Here is a 27,029-nt window from a genome sequence, read left to right as displayed (position 1 = left end):
GTCAAACAAGCAATGATACCTTTAACTGTGTGGGGCATTAAATGCTCTATGTAATGTTTATGTTGTATTACCTGCAGGTTCTGTAGCAGTCCCAATGTGTTCACCACTACAGGTACTGTGGATGTAAATGATGCGTCAAATGTATATTGCGAATCTTGGCTGAATGTGTACCTCGATAATCCAATAAAATATGCGGTAAAAAAATAAAAACAGATGGACCAGGAGTGAATGGTCAGGTACCAGTTGGCAATCCAGGGAAGCTTGAACAAGTTCTTAACCCCATGTTGCTTTGATGTTCGTCCCATGTTGTTTAACAGCACCGCTGTGGGGATAACGTTTATGTCCTCTGTCCTGTTGTTGAAGAGCTACCCTGATTCTAGTGGGGAAGTCTTGGATGGATGTGTCTCAGTGATGAAGTTAGCTTGAGCAGCAAATATTTGTGTGGAAGTTTGAATTTATTGGGTGATAAATGTGGGGATTGATCCTTAAATCTTACCAATAGTGCCAATATGTAATAAGCAACCAGGGTTTTAGTTCTCTTATTCGGTTTCGGTACCGATAAAAAAACCCTCATTCACGTACCAAGGCTCGATAGGCGGTATATCTTAGTTCTCCGCCTTGTTGTTATTAGCAACGTGACAGCATCATCAACGGGTTTAATTGTATGCTTACTCCACCAGGAGGTAAACCACTGGTTAGTACAGTAGTGAATCAGTTATCAAATGGGTGTGAGAATAAAAAGGACTTCATAGCAATTTCGGGAAGTTTAGTCGGTGTTTGGAAAAGAAGGCCTGGTTAAAAGAATTGGCGTGCGTAGGAAGCTGAGTTATGGGGCTTCCGCGCTGAGGTATGTCCATAAAAAGGTCGACATGTTTCAGCCACAGGTTGCTCAAGGGGTCAGGTTGGCTTTCATCAGGACCTAATATCTCTATTTGAAGAATAGAGAGAAAAAGAAAAAGTGTATTGACCTTAAGTGTCAGGTCTGATTCATAGAATAATTATTCTAGAATAGAGAAAGGCCTTTAACCCTTTCCCTGCTGTCGTCGGCCAATGGCCGACAGCAGCACTACCTCCCCAGTGCTGCCGTCGGCCATTGGCCGACGGCATTCCACCCGCGCAAGAAAACGCCAGCACCGCGGTGGAATTACCGCCGCGGTTAACGGGTTAAGTACCTGTAGAAATTGAGAGAGAACAGACAATACAAACACTCAATCTTTAGGATGCTAATGTGCTAAAGTACACGCAATAAGAAACATAACAAGCATTGGAAATGCAATAGGTCTCGCATTAGGAAAGTTTGAGCTATTGGTCTTATAAATGAAATTTTTTTAATGTATGTGTTTTTTTTAAATAGCTAAATTAAGAGCTTTGTCATTTACAATGCCAATAGTTATAACTTTCGCAAATGTGACACCTATAGCATTTGTAATGCAACATGTTTTGTATTTAAGTGACTTAGATGTATTGATATTACAAATAACAATGGTTTTTGATTTTTTTAAAATAATTAATACTTAAATAATTTATTTAATTTGTAATGGCAATAGCTTAAACTTTTGTAAATAACTTTTGTGAAGATTATGTTCAGTGTTTTTTATTGTGACGAAAATTCAACAACAGAAGTGTAATATTAACATCTTTTTGTGATTTGTAATAAAGCTTGAAAACAGCTTGAAACATTGAAACAACATATTTGAACCAGTGATGCTGTGTTGGTGCTGAGTGATGCTGTTGTTGCGCTGAGTGATGCTGTAGTTGCGCTGAGTGATGCTGTGGTTGCGCTGAGTGATGATGTGGTTGTGCTGAGTGATGCTGTGGTTGCGTTGAGTGATGCTGTGGTGGTGCTGAGTGATGCTGAGGTGGCACTGAGTGATGCTGGGGTGACACAGTGATAATGTGGTGGTGCTGAGTGATAATGTGGTGGTGCTGAGTGATGCTGGGGTAGCGCTGAGTGATGATGTGGTAATGCTGAGTGGTGCTGTGGTGGTGCTGAGTGATGCTGGGGTGATGCTGAGTGATGATGTGGTGATGGTGAGTGGTGCTGAGTGATGCTGGGGTGGTGCTGATTGATGCTGTGGTGTTGCTGAGTGATGCTGTGGTGGTGCTGAGGTGGTGCTGAGTGGTGCTGTGGTGGTTCTGTGGTGGCGCTAAGTGGTGCTGTGGTGGTGCTGAGTGTTGCTGTGGTGGTGCTGAGTGATGCGGTGGTGCGCTGAGTGATGCAGTGGTGGTGCTGAGTGATGCTGTTGTGGTGCTGAGTTGTGCTGTGGTGGTGCTGAGTGGTGCTGTGGTGGTGCTGAGTGGGAGATGGGGAGAGGGAGAAAAAGGAGAGCAGGGAGAGGGTAAAGAGAGGGAGAGAGGAGAGAGAGAGAGGGGGAGAGAGGAGAGAAGGACGGAGATGGGGAGAGAGGAGAGGGAAGAGAGGGAAAGGGAGAGAGGGAGAGGGAAGTGAGGGAAGAGGAGAGAGGGAAAGTGAGAGAGGGTAGAGGGAGGGTAAGAAGAGAGGGGGAGGACAAGAGCGAAGGACGGAGGGGAGAGAGAGGGGAGGGAGAGAGGGAGAGAGACAGGAGAGCAGGCAGAGGGGGAGATGGGGAGAGGGAGAAAAAGGAGAGCAGGGGGAGGTAAAGAGAGGGAGAGAGGAGAGAGAGGGGGAGAGGGTGAGAGGAGAGAGGAGAGAGAGAGGGAGAGGGTGAGAGAGGAGAGAGGAGAGAGGAGAGAGGGAGAGGGAAGTGAGGGAAAGGGAAAGAGGTAGACAGAGAGGGAGAGTGAGAGAGTGAGGGGAGGGAGAGAGAGGGAGGATGAGAGGGAAGGAGGGAGAGGAGAGGGAGTGGAGTGAGAGAGGGAGAGAGAGAGAGGAGAGCAGGGAGAGGGATAGAGGAGGAGAGAGTGAGAACCATGTTATCGACTCCAGCACCATGAAATACCAGGAAGGCACGTTTGGTTTAGGAGCTTGATGCATAATAAAAAAAAAGCAAATAAATGGAAGCACTCCTCATGGAAAAGGGGATCCTTACAGGCTAGATTTTAATTGGGGTCAGGAACTGTGAATTAAGGGGATTCCGCCATGCAACATTACACTGTAGAAGTTGTGAATACAACGTAACTGGGAGTAGGCAGAGAAATTAGGTCAAACAAATGATATTCCGGTATACACTTCAGTCTTGAATCCGAAAATTTACCATGCAGGTAGTACACTGTAAATAAAATTTAGGATAATGCTAAGTTTCGCTGGCGCATTTTTGCTGAGCAGCCGAGTGCTTTGCAGTGGCATGCTCGGTGTGAGGCAGTACAATTTACACAGAGACCACAACAAGCATTGGGGTGTATTAGTCAAACAAAGATGCAGGCACAGTGTGAGGGTGAGGGGGCAACGCAGGGGGAAGGATTACAAACGCCACGGGAGAGGGGAGCAATTGGAGTGCGGCGGAAGCATCAAAGGGCTGGGAATGCGTGGGGGAAAGGGGTGCAACACGGTGAAATGGAGCAAGCTGGCCACGCGCACATTCACTCAAGCTTGCAGCCAGGGAAAACAGGGGTAGCAATTTGAAAAGCCCCTGTACAAAATGTCGAGCAAGTTCGACCTAAAAAGACCATTATGCTGCTTATATGGAGGGCTCTGGCTATCCAATCGGAGCATGCTGACTCCACCCGCATTTCTATTGGAATGCATGATTCTTACAGCCCTTTAAAACCTATTGTTTAGATGTTTGTTTAAAGGGACCTTTACCAATCAGGATTGAAATAATGCAGTACGTGTGGTACTTTCAAGCTGACAAATCATGTGGCCAGGCCTTTTGTACAATATGGTTTAATGCATATACAGTCGAAAAAGTATTATAGACACTGTATTCAAGTTAAAATTACCTTTGTTTAAATGCACGTGCGGCACTGTATCCCCAGATGTTGATCGGAAATGATTTTTCGGCATAATGTATGTTCAGCCCTCAGTTCCCTGCACAAGAAAGGAATGCTGCACTGAACTTTCCTTGATAGCTAGCCCTGCAGTGTTTTTAAGACATGAACAGGGTGTTCATGTAACATATGATACTCTGCTAAATTTTACATCGCGGCTGGCATTGCATCGTATGTGTGACGTTAACGTGACATGTAATCCTGGTGAGCAATAGAAGGGAGCTGGTAAATGAATTATCAGTAATATGCTCCTGCTCCGATACTGGATGCGTGAAGTCGTGGTGCGGTAATGAAATACCCATTCCCGACACTGATACAGCGTATGTGTAGCGGTAATTTATAGTTATCACAGAGGTGATGGTGTAATCGGAAAATGGCTGCGAAGAAGACGGCCTCATGCTTTGTTAATATAGTGATTTATAGCCAACAATAGACTCATTCATTACGGAGAAGAGGGGCTGCGCAGCAAAAAAAAAGAAAAAAGTATTGGGCAGGCTGCTAGATTTTACATCGCGATTCAGAAAAGGGGGTGGTGATGGACAGAGTATCTGAATTAAGCAGAACGCTCCTACCCAGTCCAAAGATCAGGGCTGGATCCATCACCGTTTTTTAGCTCACTGCACCATCCCAGCTCAGAACCTGGCTACATGCAAATTAGTCTGTCCCTGGCCCAGTGCATCATGGGAACAGGGCAGACCAAACTACCAAGCCAATTCTTATACTGGGAAGGAAACAAGCTTCCGGGGACCGGTTTCTGGCATTCCAGCCGTCTTCGGCCCGGCTTGCTTGAATCCTGATGGTGCAGTGAGCAAGGGACTCACATCTGAGTATACTCTTCCATGCTTATGGTGGACAAAACGATTCAGAAAAGGGGGTGGTGATGGACAGAGTATCTGAATTAAGCAGAACACTCCTACCCAGTCCAAAGATCAGGGCTTGATCCATCACCGTTTTTTAGCTCACTGCACCATCCCAGCTCAGAACCTGGCTACATGCAAATTAGTCTGTCCCTGGCCCAGTGCATCATGGGAACAGGGCAGACCAAACTACCAAGCCAATTCTTATACTGGGAAGGAAACAAGCTTCCGGGGACCGGTTTCTGGCATTTCAGCCGTCTTCGGCCCGGCTTGCTTGAATCCTGATGGTGCAGTGAGCAAGGGACTCACATCTGAGTATACCATTCCACGCTTATGGTGGACAAAACGATTCAGAAGAGGGGGTGGTGATGGACAGAGTATCTGAATTAAGCAGAACACTCCTACCCAGTCCAAAGATCAGGGCTTGATCCATCACCGTTTTTTAGCTCACTGCACCATCCCAGCTCAGAACCTGGCTACATGCAAATTAGTCTGTCCCTGGCCCAGTGCATCATGGGAACAGGGCAGACCAAACTACCAAGCCAATTCTTATACTGGGAAGGAAACTAGCTTCCGGGGACCGGTTTCTGGCATTTCAGCCGTCTTCGGCCCGGCTTGCTTGAATCCTGATGGTGCAGTGAGCAAGGGACTCACATCTGAGTATACCCTTCCACGCTTATGGTGAACAAAACGATTCAGAAAAGGGGGTGGTGATGGACAGAGTATCTGAATTAAGCAGAACACTCCTACCCAGTCCAAAGATCAGGGCTTGATCCATCACCGTTTTTTAGCTCACTGCACCATCACAGCTCAGAACCTGGCTACATGCACATTAGTCTGTACCTGGCCCAGTGCATCATGGGAACAGGGCAGACCAAACTACCAAGCCAATTCTTATACTGGGAAGGAAACAAGGTTCCGGGGACCGGTTTCTGGCATTTCAGCCGTCTACGGCCCGGCTTGCTTGAATCCTGATGGTGCAGTGAGCAAGGGACTCACATCTGAGTATACCCTTCCACGCTTATGGTGGGCAAAACGATTCAGAAAAGGGGGTGGTGATGGACAGAGTATCTGAATTAAGCAGAACACTCCTACCCAGTCCAAAGATCAGGGCTTGATCCATCACCGTTTTTTAGCTCACTGCACCATCCCAGCTCAGAACCTGGCTACATGCAAATTAGTCTGTCCCTGGTCCAGTGCATCATGGGAACAGGGCAGACCAAACTACCAAGCCAATTCTTATACTGGGAAGCAAACACGCTTCCGGGGACCGGTTTCTGGCATTTCAGCCATCTTCGGCCCGACTTGCTTGAATCCTGATGGTGCAGTGAGCAAGGGACTCACATCTGAGTATACCCTTCCACGGTTATGGTGGACAAAACGATTCAGAAAAGGGGGTGGTGATGGACAGAGTATCTGAATTAAGCAGAACACTCCTACCCAGTACAAAGATCAGGGCTTGATCCATCACAGTTTTTTAGCTCACCGCACCATCCCAGCTCAGAACCTGGCTACATGCAAATTAGTCTGTCACTGGCCCAGTGCATCATGGGAACAGGGCAGACCAAACTACCAAGCCAATTCTTATACTGGGAAGGAAACAAGCTTCCGGGGACCGGTTTCTGGCATTTCAGCCGTCTTCGGCCTGGCTTGCTTGAATCCTGATGGTGCAGTGAGCAAGGGACTCACATCTGAGTATTCCCTTCCACGCTTATGGTGGACAAAACGATTCAGAAAAGGGGGTGGTGATGGACAGAGTATCTGAATTAAGCAGAACACTCCTACCCAGTCCAAAGATAAGGGCTTGATCCATCACCGTTTTTAAGCTCACTGCACCATCCCAGCTCAGAACCTGGCTACATGCAAATTAGTCTGTCCCTGGCCCAGTGCATCATGGGAACAGGGCAGACCAAACTACCAAGCCAATTCTTATACTGGGAAGGAAACAAGCTTCCGGGGACCGGTTTCTGGCATTCCAGCCGTCTTCGGCCCGGCTTGCTTGAATCCTGATGGTACAGTGAGCAAGGGACTCACATCTGAGTATACCATTCCACGCTTATGGTGGACAAAACAATTCAGAAAAGGGGGTGGTGATGGACAGAGTATCTGAATTAAGCAGAACACTCCTACCCAGTCCAAAGATCAGGGCTTGATCCATCACCGTTTTTTAGCTCACTGCACCATCCCAGCTCAGAACCTGGCTACATGCAAATTAGTCTGTCCCTGGCCCAGTGCATCATGGGAACAGGGCAGACCAAACTACCAAGCCAATTCTTATACTGGGAAGGAAACAAGCTTCCGGGGACCGGTTTCTGGCATTACAGCCGTCTTAGGCCCGGCTTGCTTGAATCCTGATGGTGCAGTGAGCAAGGGACTCACATCTGAGTATACCCTTCCACGCTTATGGTGGACAAAACGATTCAGAAAAGGGGGTGGTGATGGACAGAGTCTCTGAATTAAGCAGAACACTCCTACCCAGTCCAAAGATCAGGGCTTGATCCATCACCGTTTTTTAGCTCACTGCACCATCCCAGCTCAGAACCTGGCTACATGCAAATTAGTCTGTCCCTGGCCCAGTGCATCATGGGAACAGGGCAGACCAAACTACCAAGCCAATTCTTATACTGGGAAGCAAACAAGCTTCCGGGGACCGGTTTCTGGCATTTCAGCCGTCTTCGGCCCGACTTGCTTGAATCCTGATGGTGCAGTGAGCAAGGGACTCACATCTGAGTATACCCTTCCACGCTTATGGTGGACACAACGATTCAGAAAAGGGGGTGGTGATGGACAGAGTATCTGAATTAAGCAGAACACTCCTACCCAGTCCAAAGATCAGGGCTTGATCCATCACAGTTTTTTAGCTCACTGCACCATCCCAGCTCAGAACCTGGCTACATGCAAATTAGTCTGTCCCTGGCCCAGTGCATCATGGGAACAGGGCAGACCAAACTACCAAGCCAATTCTTATACTGGGAAGGAAACAAGCTTCCGGGAACCGGTTTAAGGCATTTCAGCCGTCTTCGGCCTGGCTTGCTTGAATCCTGATGGTGCAGTGAGCAAGGGACTCACATCTGAGTATACCCTTCCACGCTTATGGTGGACAAAACGATTCAGAAAAGGGGGTGGTGATGGACAGAGAATCTGAATTAAGCAGAACACTCCTACCCAGTCCAAAGATCAGGGCTTGATCCATCACCGTTTTTTAGCTCACTGCACCATCCCAGCTCAGAACCTGGCTACATGCAAATTAGTCTGTCCCTGGCCCTGTGCATCATGGGAACAGTGCAGACCAAACTACCAAGCCAATTCTTATACTGGGAAGGAAACAAGCTTCCGGGGACCGGTTTCTGGCATTTCAGCCGTCTTCGGCCCGGCTTTCTTGAATCCTGATGGTGCAGTGAGCAAGGGACTCACATCTGAGTATACCCTTCCACGCTTATGGTGGACAAAACGATTCAGAAAAGGGGGTGGTGATGGACAGAGTATCTGAATTAAGCAAAACACTCCTACCCAGTCCAAAGATCAGGACTTGATCCATCACCGTTTTTTAGCTCACTGCACCATTCCAGCTCAGAACCTGGCTACATGCAAATTAGTCTGTCCCTGGCCCAGTGCATCATGGGAACAGGGCAGACCAAACTACCAAGCCAATTCTTATACTGGGAAGGAAACAAGCTTCCGGGGACCGGTTTCTGTCATACCAGCCGTCTTCGGCCCGGTTTGCTTGAATCCTGATGGTGCAGTGAGCAAGGCACTCACATCTGAGAATACCCTTCCACGCTTATGGTGGACAAAACGATTCAGAAAAGGGGGTGGTGATGGACAGAGTATCTGAATTAAGCAGAACACTCCTACCCAGTCCAAAGATCAGGGCTTGATCCATCACCGTTTTTTAGCTCACTGCACCATCCCAGCTCAGAACCTGGCTACATGCAAATTAGTCTGTCCCTGGCCCAGTGCATCATGGGAACAGGGCAGACCAAACTACCAAGCCAATTCTTATACTAGGAAGGAAACAACCTTCCGCGGACCGGTTTCTGGCATTTCAGCTGTCTTCGGCCCCGCTTGCTTGAATCCTGATGGTGCAGTGAGCAAGGGACTCACATCTGAGTATACCCTTCCACGCTTATGGTGGACAAAACGATTCAGAAAAGGGGGTGGTGATGGACAGAGTATCTGAATTAAGCAGAACACTCCTACCCAGTCCAAAGATAAGGGCTTGATCCATCACCGTTTTTTAGCTCACTGCACCATCCCAGCTCAGAACCTGGCTACATGCAAATTAGTCTGTCCCTGGCCCAGTGCATCATGGGAACAGGGCAGACCAAACTACCAAGCCAATTCTATACAGGGAAGGAAACAAGCTTCCAGGGACCGGCTTCTGGCATTTCATCCGTCTTCGGCCCGGCTTGCTTGAATCCTGATGGTGCAGTGACATGAGTCCCTTTCTCACTGCACCATCAGGATCTGAGCTGGGATGGTGCAGTGAGATAAATAACGGTGATGGATCAAGCCCTGATCTTTGGACTGGGTAAGAGTGGTCTGCTTAATTCAGACACTCAGTTCATCACCACCCCCTTTTCTGAATCGTTTTGTCCACCATAAGCGTGGAAGGGTATACTCACCATGAGTCCCTTTCTCACTGCACCATCAGGATTCAAGCAAGCCGGGCCGAAGACGGCTGAAATGCCAGAAACTGGTCCCCGGTAGCTTGTCTCCTTTCTGGTGAAGAATTGGCTTGGTAGTTTAGTCTGCCCTGTTCCCATGATGCACTGGGCCAGGGACAGACTGATTTGCATATAGCCAGGTTCTGAGCTGGGATGGTGCAGCGAGATAAATAACGGTGATGGATCAAGCCCTGATCTTTGGACTGGGTAAGAGTGGTCTGCTTAATTCAGACACTCAGTTCATCACCACCCCCTTTTCTGAATCGTTTTGTCCACCATAAGCGTGGAAGGGTATACTCAGCCATGAGTCCCTTTCTCACTGCACCATCAGGATTCAAGCAAGCCGGGCCGAAGACGCCTGAAATGCCAGAAACCGGTCCCCGGTAGCTTGTCTCCTTTCTGGTGAAGAATTGGCTTGGTAGTTTAGTCTGCCCTGTTCCCATGATGCACTGGGCCAGGGACAGACTGATTTGCATATAGCCAGGTTCTGAGCTGGGATGGTGCAGCGAGATAAATAACGGTGATGGATCAAGCCCTGATCTTTGGACTCGGTAAGAGTGGTCTGCTTATTTCAGACACTCTGTTCATCACCACCCCCTTTTCTGAATCGTTTTTGGCCACTATAGGTGTGGCAGGGTATACTCAGACATGAGTCCCTTTCTCACTGCACCATCAGGATTCAAGCAAGCCGGGCCGAAGACGGCTGAAATGCCAGAAACCGGTCCCCAGTAGCATGTCTCCTTTCTGGTGAAGAATTGGCTTGGTAGTTTAGTCTGCCCTGTTCCCATGATGCACTGGGCCAGGGACAGACTGATTTGCATATAGCCAGGTTCTGAGCTGGGATGGTGCAGTGAGATAAATAACAGTGATGGATCAAGCCCTGATCTTTGGACTGGGTAAGAGTGGTCTGCTTAATTCAGACACTCTGTTCATCACCATCCCCTTTTCTGAATCTTTTTTGGCCACTATAGGTGTGGCAGGATATACTCAGACATGAGTCCCTTTCTCACTGCACCATCAGGATTCAAGCAAGCCGGGCCGAAGACTGCTGAAATGCCAGAAACCGGTCCCCGGTAGCTTGTCTCCTTTCAGGTGAGGAATTGGCTTGGTAGTTTAGTCTGCCCTGTTCCCATGATGCACTGGGCCAGGGACAGACTGATTTGCATCTAGCCAGGTTCTGAGCTGGGATGGTGCAGTGAGATAAATAACGGTGATGGATCAAGCCCTGATCTTTGGACTGGGTAAGAGTGGTCTGCTTAATTCAGACACTCTGTTCATCACCATCCCCTTTTTTGAATCGTTTTTGGCCACTATAGGTGTGGCAGGGTATACTCAGACATGAGTCCCTTTCTCACTGCACCATCAGGATTCAAGCAAGCCGGGCCGAAGACGGCTGAAATGCCAGAAACCGGTCCCCGGTAGCTTGTCTCCTTTCTGGTGAAGAATTGGCTTGGTAGTTTAGTCTGCCCTGTTCCCATGATGCACTGGGCCAGGGACAGACTGATTTGCATCTAGCCAGGTTATGAGCTGGGATGGTGCAGTGAGATAAATAACGGTGATGGATCAAGCCCTGATCTTTGGACTGGGTAAGAGTGGTCTGCTTAATTCAGACACTCTGTTCATCACCATCCCCTTTTCTGAATCGTTTTTGGCCACTATAGGTGTGGCAGGGTATACTCAGACATGAGTCCCTTTCTCACTGCACCATCAGGATTCAAGCAAGCCGGGCCGAAGACGGCTGAAATGCCAGAAACCGGTCCCCGGTAGCTTGTCTCCTTTCTGGTGAAGAATTGGCTTGGTAGTTTAGTCTGCCCTGTTCCCATGATGCACTGGGCCAGGGACAGACTGATTTGCATCTAGCCAGGTTCTGAGCTGGGATGGTGCAGTGAGATAAATAACGGTGATGGATCAAGCCCTGATCTTTGGACTGGGTAAGAGTGGTCTGCTTAATTCAGACACTCTGTTCATCACCACCCCCTTTTCTACATCGTTTTTGGCCACTATAGGTGTGGCAGGGTATACTCAGACATGAGTCCCTTTCTCACTGCACCATCAGGATTCAAGCAAGCCGGGCCGAAGACGGCTGAAATGCCAGAAACCGGTCCCCGGTAGCTTGTCTCCTTTCTGGTGAAGAATTGGCTTGGTAGTTTAGTCTGCCCTGTTCCCATGATGCACTTGGCCAGGGACAGACTGATTTGCATATAGCCAGGTTCTGAGCGGGGATGGTGCAGTGAGATAAATAACGGTGATGGATCAAGCCCTGATCTTTGGACTGGGTAAGAGTGGTCTGCTTAATTCAGACACTCTGTTCATCACCACCCCCTTTTCTGAATAGATTTTACATCGCGGCTGGCATTGCATCACATGTGTGACGTTAAAGTGACATGTAATACTGGTGAGCAATAGAAGGGAGCTGGTAAATGAATTATCAGTAATATGCTCCTGCTCCTAGATTCACCTAATGGGCAACAATATTGGATGTGTGAAGTTGTGGTGCGGTAATGAAATACCCATTCCCGACACTGATACATCGTATGTGTAGCTGTAATATATAGTTACCACGAAGGTGATGGTGCAATTGGAAAATGGCTGCGAGGAAGACGGCCTCATGCTTTTTTAATTTAGAGCTTTTATAGCCAACAATAGACTCATTCATTACGGAGAAGAGGGGCTGCGGAGCAAAAAAAAAAAAAGTATTGGGCAGGCTGGTGGCCTGAGAAGCGTCCGTGAAGCAGGGGGCGGGGAGCCAACCCTTTGATGTAGCTCACGGCCTGGCGGCCATGAAAACAAGAAGCCATCAACACACGCGGTTATCGTGACTGTGCACAAATTCGGCCCAGCCAAGTAAACAGAGTCAGACAAGTCATTGGGCGACATTGCTCGTTTAGCTATAGAAAGTATTTCAAACATGCACCGTCTGCCTATGTTAAGGTTGGAGCCAATCAAGCCCTAAACTCGGCATGAAGGTGGCTTTCATAAACGCACAAACTTAAAATTTCGGTCACAGGCACTGCTTGGAGCTGAATTCAACTGGCTCAGTGAAAGTCATTCTTTGAAGCTCAAACTCTTACCTCCGAAGTTAGCTTGAAAGTTGCAGTTAGCCATAATCAATTACAAAATGTAATAAAAATTGAAGAACGTGGGTGAAAGTACGGCCGGCCCGCCTCTCGATGTTGTTTGGGAGGAGGGAGGGGTGAAAGTGAAAGTACGGCCGGCCGGCCGTGGCAGTGAACAATTAGGGGAGGAGAGGCAGAGCGCACGCTGGGGGAAGCTTGTGGGAGGGAGGCTGGTGGCTTTGAAGCGCAGCGCACAGCTTCAAATGCCTGTGGGAGGGAGGCTGGTGGCTTTGATGTGCACGCGCTTTTTACCAATGCGCTTGCGCATTAAGCTTGCTTTTCATGGGCACTGCATGAAATCGCCCGATAGTTAAACTCTGGATAAGCCCCTATATTCTCGCAAGCTCAATGCGCATTGACAGGCGAGACCTAAAAATGGCAAGTCTTTTTTACAAGGCAAAATGTCTCTCGTTCCAATTGAGGCAAAACTTTCTCTCATTAATAAGACAAGTGATGTCCTTAATATGTGGAGTCATTCTGAATAAGTTGAGCCCCTGGTTCGTAATCCTAATGTGCCCAGATTTAATACACTAGCAGGACACTCGCAGCAGTGTATGCAAAGTAGCGGTGAAAAGACAGTGTTTGTTATTGTCTAGTTTCGCATGTAACAGTGTGTTACCTGTGTTTGCTAAATATGAGTAACACGTCACCCAAGGTGGAAGTGGCATGCTTTTTAACCTAGTAAGAGCCCGCTAGTTAAATAGTCATGTGTGCACCTCATCGATTGATCATTAAAAACACACGGCGTTGCTGCTATAAATACGCGGTGAAGATAAAAGAATTAATAATCCGCTGTTCACATGCCACGTGTAAGCGGCTTCTAAAGGTTTTTGAAAGTTTGGTATGTTTACAAGACTCGGTGTACATTCTGCTGTTTAAATAAATGTGCGATTGCGAGATGTGCATTAGTTTGTAGAAATCACCCCGTCAGTTTATAAGCAGATTCGTTCTTTCATACTTTTCAGGAGAATAGTTATCGCCTCTTCGGGAGTGCTGAGGGAGGACCTGCTGTCAAAAGGGAGACATATGTACAAGCCTTATTACACATAGGTCCCCAGTAATACATTACGGTTTTGGTGGGTGGAGGACGTCTGTCTGGGCATTCATGCTACCTCCTTCGCAGATGCTTGGGCTGTCTCTGCCTCTCAGACCCCGGAAAAGAAGGCTGCTTTGTTTCCTGTCTTCAAAAGGTCTATGTTTTCTAGACACAGCGGACATACTCAGTGAAAATTCACTATTTTACTAAAACACGAACTTCGAGGCAGATATTATAATGGGGTTAAGGACAGTTTTTTGGAAATGGCGAACTGAATTAGCTGACCTTTAATTCCTTAATATTGGAGACAGTTGAACGTAATAATTGGGGTTAGGTGACAACCCTCTGGGATTGGGTATCTCTGAGGACCTTCCTTGTTCAGGTTTCATACTCATGATGAATATTTTTTTGGGGGGTACATGGGAACCTCAGTCTTGAATACCGGATATGGCGGTTAAAAATAGCCCTTGCTTATGCATTTAAGGGTGATTTGGGATTCTAAAGGTGTCACATTTTATTTTGGGATGTCATACAGTGTAGTTACTCAGGCTGAGCCACGAAATATTGTCATTTAGCCCAGTTACATTTGTTTTTAGGAGGTGGACCCATCTTTGTTCCTTTTCAAAAAGGATTTTTTCGGCGTTGGGATTCTTGGTAGGCAGGGTTTCTAGGATCACCCATTTCAGATCTTTAACTGAGTGTTTCTTTTCAATGAAATGATTGCTCATTTTGGTTCTATTGTGTTGGCACTTGACATTACTTTGGTGTTCTACAATTCTTTGTTTCGCCTTTCGACAGGTCATCCCGATGTAGCTCAAATGGCAGGGACAGGTGATCATGTAGATTACATGTGTAGTGTTACAGTTTGTATGACTCCTAATTGTCCATTTGAGATCAGGAAGTAGCTGGAGTTGTTTGGTTGCTGCTGTCAGGTCACATACGGAACATGCGCCACACAGGTAGTGTCCCATCACTGGTGGAATGTTCCATAACTGGGTGCTTAGTTTGTTCCTCCTGATTGGTATTGGTCTAGTATGGACCAAAATGTGTTTGAGGTTCTGTGTTCTTTTGTTAGTGACCTCGGTTTGGGCCAACTGATTGACCCTGATGTGATGATCCTCCAGTTTTTATTGACAATCTTCATTATTTTGTTTGATGCTGCATTGTAAGTAGTAACACAGGTAACCACATCACTCTCTGTGGTCCTAGGGGTAGTGTCAAGGACGCATTCTCTGGGTTGGTTAATAGTTCGCTTCCTGTACTTCCTGATCACTCTCTCTGGGTAGTCTCTGGCTCTTAATTTCGTGCAGAGGTCCTCTGCTTGGTTCTTGTACTCTCTCGTGTTGCTGCAGTTATGTCCCAAGCGCAGAAATTGGCTATAGAGAAGATTTTCCCTCAGGGGGCGGGGATGAAAGCTTTTATATGAAAGCAAACTGTTCTTAGAAATAGGTTTGAAGTAGGTCCTTGTTTGTAGGGTACCATTGTGAGCGTATATTGTTAGGTCCAAGAAATCCACGTTTTTATTGTCAGCAGTATAAGTGAACTTGAGCCATTCATCTTTCATGTTTAGCCAGTTGTGGAATTCAGCTAGGCTCTCTCTGGTGCCATCCCATATGACGATGATGTTCTCAATATAGCGTTTCCAAAAAATGATCTGATGTAGGTAGGGGTTGTTGTCATTCTGTATGTGAGTGTTCTCAAAGTCACTCAAGTAGAGCCCTGCCATGCTTGGGGAAAATGTACTGCCCATTGAACTTCCAAGGCACTGTTGGTACAGAGTGTTATTGTACTCGAAAAAAAATGTGAGTGCTAGTCTGCTGCACTCTAGAATGAAGTGTCTCTGTGTCTTATGGGTCCACTGTGTATTGAAGAGCACTTTCTCCAGAGTTTCTAAGGTTTTTTCTTGGGAAAGGCTGGTGTAAAGAATCCGACCAATAGCATAGTGTCCTCCGAATATGCTTTGTCTGTAAAGAGGTTCAATAGGTCCCTGGTGTCCTTTAGGTATGTCGGGGTTGTTTGAACTAGCGGTTTGAGGCATTGGTCGGCAAACTGTGATAGAGAATCCAGGACCGACCCAATCCCGGAGACAATTGGTCTCCCGGGGGCTGGTTGTCGTGTTTTGTGAGTCTTTGGACGGGAATAGAAATATGGTGTTTTTGGTGTTGAAGTTTGCAGGAAATCCGCCTCATTTTTTGAGATCCAGTTATTAGTTTCGGCTTCATCCACCATGAGTGAGATGGTCCTTTGGAGGCGTTCTGTGGGATCTACCATTATCCTTTTGTAGAATTTCTGGTCAGAGAGCAATTCCCTACGTTGTAGGTCATAACCATCTTTTGTAAGTAGGAGAATTCCTTCCCCTTTTTCCGTGGGCTTAATGATCAAGGTGGCATCTTGTTGGAGTTTGTCAAGTGCCTTCTTTTCGGCATTAGTGATGTTCTGGAATGGTTGTTTGGTGTGCGTCTTTAGGTTGTCTTTTTCCTTCATTACCGCCTGTTCAAAAGTCAGTATTTCTATTGGAATCTGAGTGTTTAGTGGGCAGAATTTGGATTTGCGCCACAGGTTGGTGTCTCCATCCGTGATATATTCTTCCTGGTCATTGAAGAAGGCTTTCAGCTTCAGTTTTCGGCAAAATTCAGCCATCTCACACTGAAGTTTGAACGTGTCTAGTGGTGGTGTGGGGACAAAACCAAGTCCTTTGTTTAGGATTCTTGTCTGTTCCTCCGTCAGTGGCTGACCTGTTAAGTTGATGATGAGGTCGTTGCCCTTGTGCTGGGTTTGTTCCCAGTCATGCTTCTCGTGTGGACCTGTCATTCCTGGACTCCTTTTCGTCTGGTTCTTTGGTTTTGTCGGCCTCTCCCTAAAAAAGGCAGCCTAGGTGTGCAGTCTTGTCCCATTTGTGGTGCCATGGGCGCTCCCATTGGTGGTGGGCCTTGAAAATATTGGTTTATCCAGCCCGGGAAGTGGGGATTGAATGGTTGGAAAGTTTGGTTTCCATGATACGAATTGTGCCACATATATGGTCTGCGGCAATTAGGGCGTCAGTTTTATCATCAGTTCCTTCTAGGTGAATAGGAGTCTTCTCCACTCCAGTCTGAACCACCCGTAGAGGATCCGGCGCTTGAGTAGTCATCGGATGCGTTGTCCGTTGCTTTGTACTCGTCCGAGCTGTACGGGTGCATAAGTTCCATTGAGAATTTCTTCAGGTCTTTACCAAGTTTCTGTATTTTGCTCTGTTTGAGGTATTCTTTGGTCTCGCTCATCTCACGGTTAATTTCATCAAGTCTCTTTTTGTACACAGTGATGTGGACCATGTTCTTCAATTTAGTTTCACTTAATTGAATTTTTACCGTGAGTTCCTCAGTTAGTCAGGTTGCTGTTTTGATGATGAGAACTAGGTAATCCCTGGTGCATTTCCACAATATGGCAGACCAATCTTTCCGAAATAGTATGTCTTGCAGTAAGATTCGGGGGGCGTTACTCACCCAAAGGACTTTGGGTGCTACGTTCTCGAGTAGATATTCAGTCATGATAATTCTGTGGATGGCCGTCCTTACTTGTTCTCTCTTGATCTCGGTGAGTTCATCCCAGTCGGTTGTCTGTGCTAGGGTTTGTGAGAGGTCCTTGTCTTGTAGTAGTGATGGTAATTAAAGATTTGCATTTATTTCTTCAGTCGTGTATCTTAAGCCAAATTTTTCGGCCATTGCACTCTCCCTATTTGGGATGCTACTTTTTGAGAAGAGGAGTTCTTCAAGGGGGGACTACCACTGCTGTGCGTGGCTTAAACTTGTTGCTTTTCAGGGGGAGGGAAAAGGAAATGTACGTGATCCTTTCAGCTTCCTTCGTTATAATGTACAAAAATCAATGGGGGAAGGGATCACTTGTTCTGAGTAACCAGGGTTTTAGTTCTCTTGTTCGGTTTCGGTTCCGATAAAAAAAAACTAATTCACGAACCAAGACTCGATAGGCGGTATATCTTGGTTCTCCGCCTTGTTGTTATTAGCAACGTGACAGCATCATCATCGGGTTTAATTGTATGCTTCCTCCACCACGAGGTAAACCACTGGTTAGTACAGAACGAGAGACATTTTGCCTTGTAAAAAAGACTTGCCATTTGTTTGTTTCTTATTGCGTGTACTTTAGCACATCAGCATCCTAAAGATTGCATACTAACGCAATCAATATGTGTTTGTATTGTCTGTTCTCTCTCAATTTCTACAGGTACTTAAAGGCCTTTCTCGTTTCTAGAATAATTATTCAATGAATCAGACCTGACACTTAAGGTCAATACACTTTTTCTTTTTCTCTCTATTCTTCAATAGAGACATTAGGTCCTGAAGAAAGCCAACCTGACCCCTTGGGCAACCTGTGGCTGAAACATGTCGACCTTTTTATGGACATAACTCAGTGCGGAAGCCCCATAACTCAGCTTCTTACACACGCCAATACTTTTAACCAGGCCTTCTTTTCCAAACACGATTAAACTGCCCGAAATGGCTAAGAAGTCCTTTTTAATATCACACCCTTTTGATATCTGATTCACTACTGTACTAACCAGTGGTTTACCTCCTGGTGGAGGAAGCATACAATTAAACCTGATGATGATGCTGTCACGTTGCTAATAACAACAAGGCGGAGTAACAAGATATACCGCCTATCGAGCCTTGGTATGTGAATGAGGGTTATGTTTATCGGAACCGAAACCGAATAAGAAAACTAAAACCCTGGTTACTCAGTACAAGTGATCCCTTCTCCCATTGATTTTTGTACATTATAACCAAGGAAGCTGAAAGGATTATGTACATTTCCTTCTCCCCCCTCCTGATAAGCACCAATATGTAATAAGCACCAGGGCAATTTGGGTAATTTCAGGCATGCTGTTCAAGAGTTGGAAAAAACGCTTATCTTCACTGGGCCAATCTTTAGGAGAAATCATGAATGAGCTCTGAAGCTGTTTATAAACTAACTAGTAAAATGTGTTGCTTGGTAAGCTACCCCCAGTTTTACAGAACTGCTATTATCTATTCTCACGTACTATAACCTCGGTTCAGCTACGATACTGTCCCTTATATCACTAACTCAAAGCTTAATAATAATGGAAATGTCCCACTAAATTACTCAAGACTGTGGGTAAGTTTATGAAGCTTGCAGTTGAACAGTATTCATGAATTGAATGGGCTTTATAGAGATGTACGTTAACTGCTTGGACCATACTGCTACTTTCAAAGAGCCCGTGCCTTGCCGTATCTTGAACGATGTTCTTTATAAAGTTGCTTCAACAGCTATATCTTGGTTCACAAGAGCAAATCCTATGAACCACCACCAGCTACCATGAATACATGTCTATGGAGGCTTCTGCTCTTTAACTTATTGTTAGCATAGTTTTCTCTTCTTGTAACGTTTACAATGATGCCTTATGAGGGCCCTGTATTCTTACACAAGTGAATTAGCCTTATTTTTCTTGGTTGCTCTATGACCTTCTGTGCTCTTTAGTTTCTGCTTGCACATTTAACCTCCATAATAATTCAATGTTAAGGACTTTAGGACAAGAAATAAAACTTTGAACAATTGAGTATAATTGCTCATACCCTGGCTTAAGACAGGACTAAGATAGTTTTAATTCATGTGAAGTTTTAAGATTGTCTTTAGCCAGGTAAAACCTTTGGTAAATCAGGCCCTCTTACTTGGGCTAAGATGTTCTTAAGAATGTTTTAAATCTGGAAAACTCCTTAGTAAATCAAGCCCACCAGATTTTTGCTTTTTTCCGAAAGACCACTCTTAATGCCACCATTTACATTTTTCATGTTGTAAACGTTCGTGTACTTCCTTATATATCCTCTCCTATACATTTATCATAAGGAACTAAGTGTGTTAATGTCATCCTTTGAACTGCTACCTACACTAAAGAATGCTTCTACTTCATAATCGAAAATTGATACCTCAAAGTTTAGAATCTTTACCACAATTTAAAAACTGGCGAGACCTGCACAGTTTGAAGAAGCTCATACCTCTGTCGAAGAGATTGGCCTGATGTAGCCCCAGTTTTTTATTTTTTATTTTATTTTTATTTATTGGCATTTCAAAACAACCAACAGTTACAACATCTTAGTTAAAGATGCAAATCAACGTCACATGTGTTTCACAGATAATTAACATTCCTACAAACATACATGGCAGTCAGAGTACAACATATTATCTGAGGCATTACAGGATAATAATTCAGAGCAGATCCTAGTCTAGCCAGGGGACTGGAGAATCTCCAGTATAGGGGGTGGGGACCAGACTGTTTATTTTATAATGTTAACCAGAATATTTATGTATCCCATGTCGGGAACCCACCACAGCTGGCTGCCATCTACTTAGTCCGTTATTGTAGCCGGTGGGGCTGACCTGCCCTGATGAATCATCTCTCTCAGCCTGTAGTGAGAGAGCCCAATCAAAAAATGGAGCCCAAATGTCTCTTTGGTCTAGAGACGACCAGCATTAATTCCCAGAAAGTTGTCAGTTGTGTATGGCTGAACTTGACATCTTGTATCCAGGCAGCTACTGAGGGCGCTCCCTTCTTTCCCCAGTCCATAGCTACCTTGCGCTTAGCGAGCAGCAACAACATGGCATGCAGTTTCTGAGTCTCTGCCGCCGTGTCTTTTACATATCCCAGTAAACCGATAATCGTCTCGGGTCAGTTGGTGTGCCTATTATGTATCTTGCTGAAGATGGTGGTCCAGTAGGTGGCAAAGGGAGGGAAGTTCCAGGCCATATGCATGAAGGTATCTGGTGTGTAGCCGCATCTCCAACAGCTGTTGTATGCTGTGATTCACATACAGTGGAGTTGGACGGGGGTTCTGTAAAAGCGAAGAATCTATTTAAAATGAATTAACCTTAATTTGTAATTGGGAGATAGTGGCGTAAGTTGGTTACAGCAGAAGGCCCACTAGTCCTCCGTTATCTCACTGTGCAGCTCCGAGTTCCAATCCCGAAGGGCCTTCGGCCTGATTAGGGGGGCAGTGTTCTGCATATTAATTTATAAGCGTGTTATGAGCCTATGGGAGGAAGTTGTCTGAATAATATTTTTGAGTGCCATTAGAGTTGGTAGAGGGGGCAGGGAAAAAGGTGTGTAGCTACCTGCATGTTGCCCGAAGTTTATAATATAGAAAGAGTTCTGAGAATGTCCCGGCTACCCTATCAGGCTTTTCGGGCGGAGGTCTAAGCTTGTCCTCAGGGTAAAGATCTGCAAATGTGCTTAATCGCAGAGTCCTAGCTGCTGACCTGCTTGCTCCCTCTGCCATCATGTGAATCATGGGATTGTGCGCGAGAGGGACTGCTGGGGTGTATAATAGTTTTAGATCGGCTCTGTTGTGGAGTCTGTCTCACGCCCAGCGCAGGGTCTCGACCGTATTTATACCGTCTTGTGGCTGCCAATAGGGCTGACAGATTGCTACCTGAAGGGGGACCGTCGCCGCCACATCCAGCTGGACCGCTGTGTGTGACTGAAATGGGGTATGGTGCACCCAGTAGTGCGGGAACTGTGCCTGTGCACAGTAGGCGTATAGTGGCATGTCTGGGGCTCCCAGCCTGCCGTGAGTCAATGGAAGTGTCAGAGGTTCCCATGAGATTGCCCCGCCCTCACCATGGATAGTAATAAAGTATGCATTGTTTTGAAGAACGCCTGGGTGAGGGAGATTGGGACGTTTACAAATAAGTATAGGAATTTGGGCAAGATCACCATCTTGGCAATCACAATCATCCCAGCCAGGGAGAGAGGCAACTTATCCCAAGCGTTGACTTTTCTCTCCAACCATGCAATGGCCCTCCCAAATTTCTTGTTCCAGATCTCTTGCTCGTCCATGCCAAATATCCAGATATTTCACCGGGCCATCTGCCTATTGGAGGGGGTACTCTACCGGGAATGGAGTTGTTGTGTCCGTGAGTTGGAAGAGAGTGAAATTGGCCCAATTCATAGATATGCCGGATAAGCCTCCGAATGTTATCAGTTCTTGGAGGATGGGGGCAGTGTTCAGGGCTGGCTCGATGATGTAAAGTGTAATATCGTCCGCATATAGCGCGATCAGGAGACATCTGGTGCTAAAACGCAGCCCCCTGTCAGCATGATGCTGTCTCAACCTTGCCGCCAGTGGTTCCTTCATGCGGGTGAAGAGGAGGGGAAAGAGATGACACCCCTGCCTTGTTCCTCACATGATGCGAAAAGGCTGCAAAATCATGCCATTCATACGAATCCTTGTGGACGGCTCCATGTATAGCAGTCGTATGAGACCCAGAAACAGAGAGCCGAAACCCATTGTCTACAGTATGGCAAATAGATACATTCACTGAAGCATTTCAAGCGCTTTTTGTGGCGTCAAGGAGTGCCACGAACGCCTGTGAGTGAGGATGTAAATATTGTAGTACTGTAAAAAAAGGTGCAGAGATTGTGGGAGGTCGATCTCCCAAGGCTGAATCCCGACTGATCGGGGTGGGCTATCAGTGGAAGTAATGGCTGCAGTCTGCTTGCGAGCAGTTTTGCTAAGATTTTAACATCTACATTGATTAATGATAGTGGTCTGTAAAAATCTACTTCATTGCTGGGTTTTCTCGGCTTCAGCAGTGTGATTATCATGGCTTCGTGCATTGAAGGCGGTAGAATGCCGGAGGTCTGCGCCTCTTCATAAACTGCTACCAAGTGTGGGGCCGATTCTGATGCTTAGGTCTTGCAAAACAAGGTGGTTAGCCCATCAGAACCCGGGGCCCTATCTTGGGGTAGGCTACATATGACTTGGACTATATCTTCAGGGGGGAATGGTACCTGTGTCTCCTCCCCAGCCAAAATAGCTCTAAGGAATCCAAAAATGGCTGCAGGCCCTCAGGGACTGTTTGGTGCGTGGCCGTGTATAACTTAGCGTAAAACTGTGTGAAGCAATCTGTAATGCCTTGCGGGCCTCAAATCAGAGTATGGTCTTCTCCCTAGGATCTCAGTGACGTAGGTAGGCCTAGGCAGTGAACTTTGCTCCGTTCGCGGAGTTTTGTGCACTCCGCACTCCGCGGAGCTCGCGGAGTACAGAAAACTCTGTTTCGCGATGTGCAGCAGAGTTTTTTCCTCTCTTGCGATTGCGAATGGTAAGTTCGCAATTGCGAACAATAAGTTTGCGAGCTCGAGCTGTCGCTCGGGTAGAATTTCTACCCGAGCGGTAGGAATACAAGCACAAACTGCAGTTTGCACTGCACTCTGCCACTTGTGTAACTTCGCAGAGCTTTTTTGTAACTTCGCAGAGTTCCGCATAGCAAAACTCTGCGAACTACACCCTGGCTTGGACGTAAGCATCAGAGCCTAGTGTCCTAAGCATGTTCATAAGCATTATGCCTGGCTTACCTCCCTCGCCATATTGTTTATCTTGTGTGTATTTTCCCATTAATTTTACCTCGTGCTGTGCTTCCTCCTCAAATTCCGTGATTTTCTCTTTTAGTGAAGCTATGAGAGCAGGATCACCCTTGGTTTAATATTGTGACTCAAGCTCACTCATGCGTGCCTCTAGGGAGGCCAACATACCTCTAATTGCCTTTAGTACCAGAGCCTGGCCGCTATGCATTTCCCTATGATGAAAACTTTGAAGGCTTCCCATGGGGATGCTTGAGATGTAACTGAGATTGTGTTGAGAATGAAGTATTCCTCAATGTCCCCCTGTATTTCCTCCTTGAAAGCCTCGTCAAGCAGGGTGTTTGGGGGAAGTCTCCAACTAAACATTATGTTTGGCGTACTGGGCAAGAGCAACCGTAGGAGGCTGGGAGCATGATCTAAGAGCGTTCTGGGAAGGTGAGCAACTTCAATGCCCACAGCTTGCGACACTAACCAAAAGTCTAACCTCGACCAGGCACTATGATGTACTGAAATACAGGTGCCTTTTGTCGTGTTTGGGATGTGTTGTCTCCAGATGTCAGCGAGATTGCTATCCGAGAATATTGCATTTAAATTGGTGCTGGAGTTGGGATGCGGTGTGCGAGCAGTCCCCTTTCTGTCAATGGCATTGTTTAGCACAGTGTTAAAATCATCCCCCATATTATAGTGTCACACCCCATGGACTTAATTTTTGCCCACGATTTCTGGAAGAAATCTGGGCTATCTATTTTAGGCCCATATATCCCTGGTGGCTTAACCTTCATCTCGACAAGCGCCCCAAGTAATATCGCATATCTCCCCTCTGGGTCAGCATGAGACTCAAACATCTTCTAATTTAGCCCCTACCGCACCATTATAGCCATCCCCAATCATATTTCGAGTATATGAAGGAGTAGATGTGCCCCCAGTGTTTGTGCTGTAGCTTGGATGGGGAAGTGCCATTTAAGTGTTACTCTTGTAAGAAACATATATCTATATGGTGTCCAAGTAGATATGAATGGACCAGTCTGGTTTTTCTATAGTCGTTCAGACCTCAAATGTTCCAGGTTAATAGGTTCAAAGGTGTCATGATAGTCCTGAATGTGTCTGAGGGGATGCCATGTAGTGAGTGCCTAGAACCTCATCCCCCACATCCCACCTCACTGTACCTTCAGTGGTGCTTCCAGCCCTCCGAGGAACCTGCGTGTAAACCTTGTGTATTCCGTAACGTTGCCTCACATGTCTGTAGCTATGCAATGCTGCTCCGACTAAAACTACAACATTAAACATTCTCATCCTCCCACCTCCCACACCAACCCCCAATCTGTTTGTGTACTATTACCCTCCCCAGGAATCAAACTCAACATTTTTCTCCTGATGTGGAGCAGAAGCTTAATCTGGGAGCTCTCCCTGGGGGCGGGGGTCACTGGCATACTACCCTGCCTTAGGGCAGGGTGGCCGAGCAATTGAAGGAGAGCCATTAATTTGTGATCTCGAATTAAAAGTAATTTGTGAACTGATTGAGAATGGTGCAAGCGGTATATGCACCCCATTAATTGCCAGTGGATATCATCTCACAGCCTAAGTACAGTGGTGGACATAGCAAAAACAAACCAACAGATCAACCTGCCCATCGAGAGGTCATTCATTGTCACTCAGCCCGGCCTCAGAGTTACGTCCATTTTGCAGGTTTTTCGTTATTCTTCATCCCTCCCACATGCTTCACAAACTGCATAGTGGACTTGGCGTCTGTAAAGTGGTGCACTGAGCCATCACAGGTCACTTTCAACTTGTCGGACATAATATGCATATGGAATCCTGAAGTAGGATACGTTTTACTGGCATAAACTCTCTGCCGGCTGCCTATACCACTGGGGTGAAGTCAGAATAGAATGATATAGTATTCCGTTTGTGATTGATGGTACCCCGCTCTCTGGCAAGTCTCAGCATGACATCCCATTCCTGATAATGCAATATCCAAGCTCGTATAGGCCTGGGTGTGGCTCCTATTGGTGGCTTGAGGCCCAACCTACGGTGGGCTCTTTTGACGCATTGACCGTGGATAAATCAGGGCCAAACAGTTCACGCAGCAACTCGTCTATATAGGCCTCCATTTTCTAAATGGCGGTTGTCTCGGGAACTCCAGTAATCCCAAGATTATTGTGACCAAATCTTGCTTCTAAATCGTTATTCTTGACCCTGATTAGGCTGAGCACCTTGTCAATTTGCAACAGCTGTTCTTTAGTCTCGACCTGGAATTCGTCATTGTCAGTGTTCGATTTTCTAACTGACCAAGTCGTATCTCGGGCATATCAACATATTTTTCCACTTGATCAAGTTATGAGGTAAGTATGTCTAGATTGGTGTCTATGGATTTCAGGCCTGATCTCATTTCCAACAGTAATGAACGGAGGTCCTTGCCTTGCTCATCTGATTGCTCTCCCAGCGACCGGTCTGCTCCCCCTTCCAGTTCAGACTCCATCAACCTTGTTAGTATTCTGTTTTCAAAGGTTAGTTTTGGCTGTTTGGTGTCGTGTTTTTGCCCATGTTGCGTGCGAAATGTATGAGCTTCTTTTGGGGTAATGCTGGATATAGCAGGTAGGAGGAGTGTATCCCCACAACGTTGTGGGAAGGTGCTTGGCAACAGGGCCCAACTCGGTACAGGTCCAATCTTCTCAGCCCAGGGTCCGGTAACCATTCTTCTAGACTGCAACTGTGTATAACCCTAACACTAAGAATGGGCCAATAAAGTTTTTTTTCATTCTTAGTAGTTATTTTTAGCATTTTTTCTAATTTATTTTTCCTGCCACTCTTTGTGAGGCCCAGTGGCCCTCTCACCGATCCCAGCCGCACCGCCCAAAGTGAGTAGACGCCCTTCAGGCACAAGCGTCTACATGTGGTTAGTTACCCCTCAATTATGTGCTGTAGCACCCATGGCAGGACTGAAGCTCTACTCAGGATCTCACACGGTAGGGTAACGGCCCCACCAGCATGCATTTCACAAGACTCGGGTGCTCGCCGGCCCGCACGTGGGCTCCTCGTTCCCAACTGTTCCAGAGTGCACCAGCTACCTGCATTGCCAGGATGTACTCTGCTCATCTTACAGTCCCGTGGGGCGAGGGGCCACCGCAGCCTCTCTGAAGGCCCAGACGGGTCCTCGCTCAAGGAGATATCCTCACCCAAGAAGGCGGAGCAGCCCTCTCACGTCTGAGGGGCTGACCAAGTGTTACGGGAGGCGACAAGTCTAGGTCAAGGCAGGTCCACTGCCCAATGCCACTTCTCCCCATCTCAGATGCTGGGACACCGCAGTAAGTCCTCCGTCCGGTCTCCAACTCTGGGCCCCGCCGGCGCCTCCACCCAGGACCGGGGCCCGCAGGATGGTAGGTAGGCAATCTACTTCAGGAGCTCCCTGCGATTTCAGCTCAAATTCAGCAGCGGGAAACAGAACATCTGCTGCACAATCCCGCAGTCAATGCCCAGGAGTAGCTTTTGGTTTGCTGTGGCACTCCTATATCACGGATTTTGAAAGGATTGTGGCTTGGCCAGAAGAACGTGCTCAGCAAGCGGCCATCTTGCAGCACAGTTAGACCACATCCCTTGTAGTGGCCCCAGTTAATTAGCAAAGTTTAAAAGTGTTGACTCACTTTTGCTGGTCTGAAACGTATTCTGTTACCGTGATGTATTTGTACATCCCTCCTTCATGCTGTTGAGACTCTTAGCTGGTATTAACTTTGTGTTCCCTCCTCCCTTCAGGGTCTTTGTACTTCTACTATATTTGGTTCAGTTGCTGGTTGTAGGAGAGTAGGGTCTGCTATCCTATGGTCACCCCAATTTTTGCTTTTGCTTCACTGGTTTTCGACTTACTGAGGTTGTGGGCCTGCTAATCAGACCCCCAGCCTGCTGTTCTCTCTCTAAATTCACATACATGTACTATAGGTACATAACCCAATTGGAAATGGACTCCTTGTCAGCCCCTGTACCATGCACTATAGGTGCTCAGGGCATAGGTGCCACCAAGGCATACCAGGGGCTGATGCATAGCTTTTGCCACCCCTGGCTGGTTCTTAAATTGACACAACT

The sequence above is a fragment of the Lissotriton vulgaris genome, chromosome 5 (genome assembly GCF_964263255.1).
Source record: "Lissotriton vulgaris chromosome 5, aLisVul1.2, whole genome shotgun sequence".
In the NCBI taxonomy this organism is placed as follows: Eukaryota; Metazoa; Chordata; class Amphibia; order Caudata; family Salamandridae; genus Lissotriton; species Lissotriton vulgaris.
The sequence above is the reverse complement of the archived record's forward strand: the minus strand, read 5'-3'. Positions refer to the sequence as shown.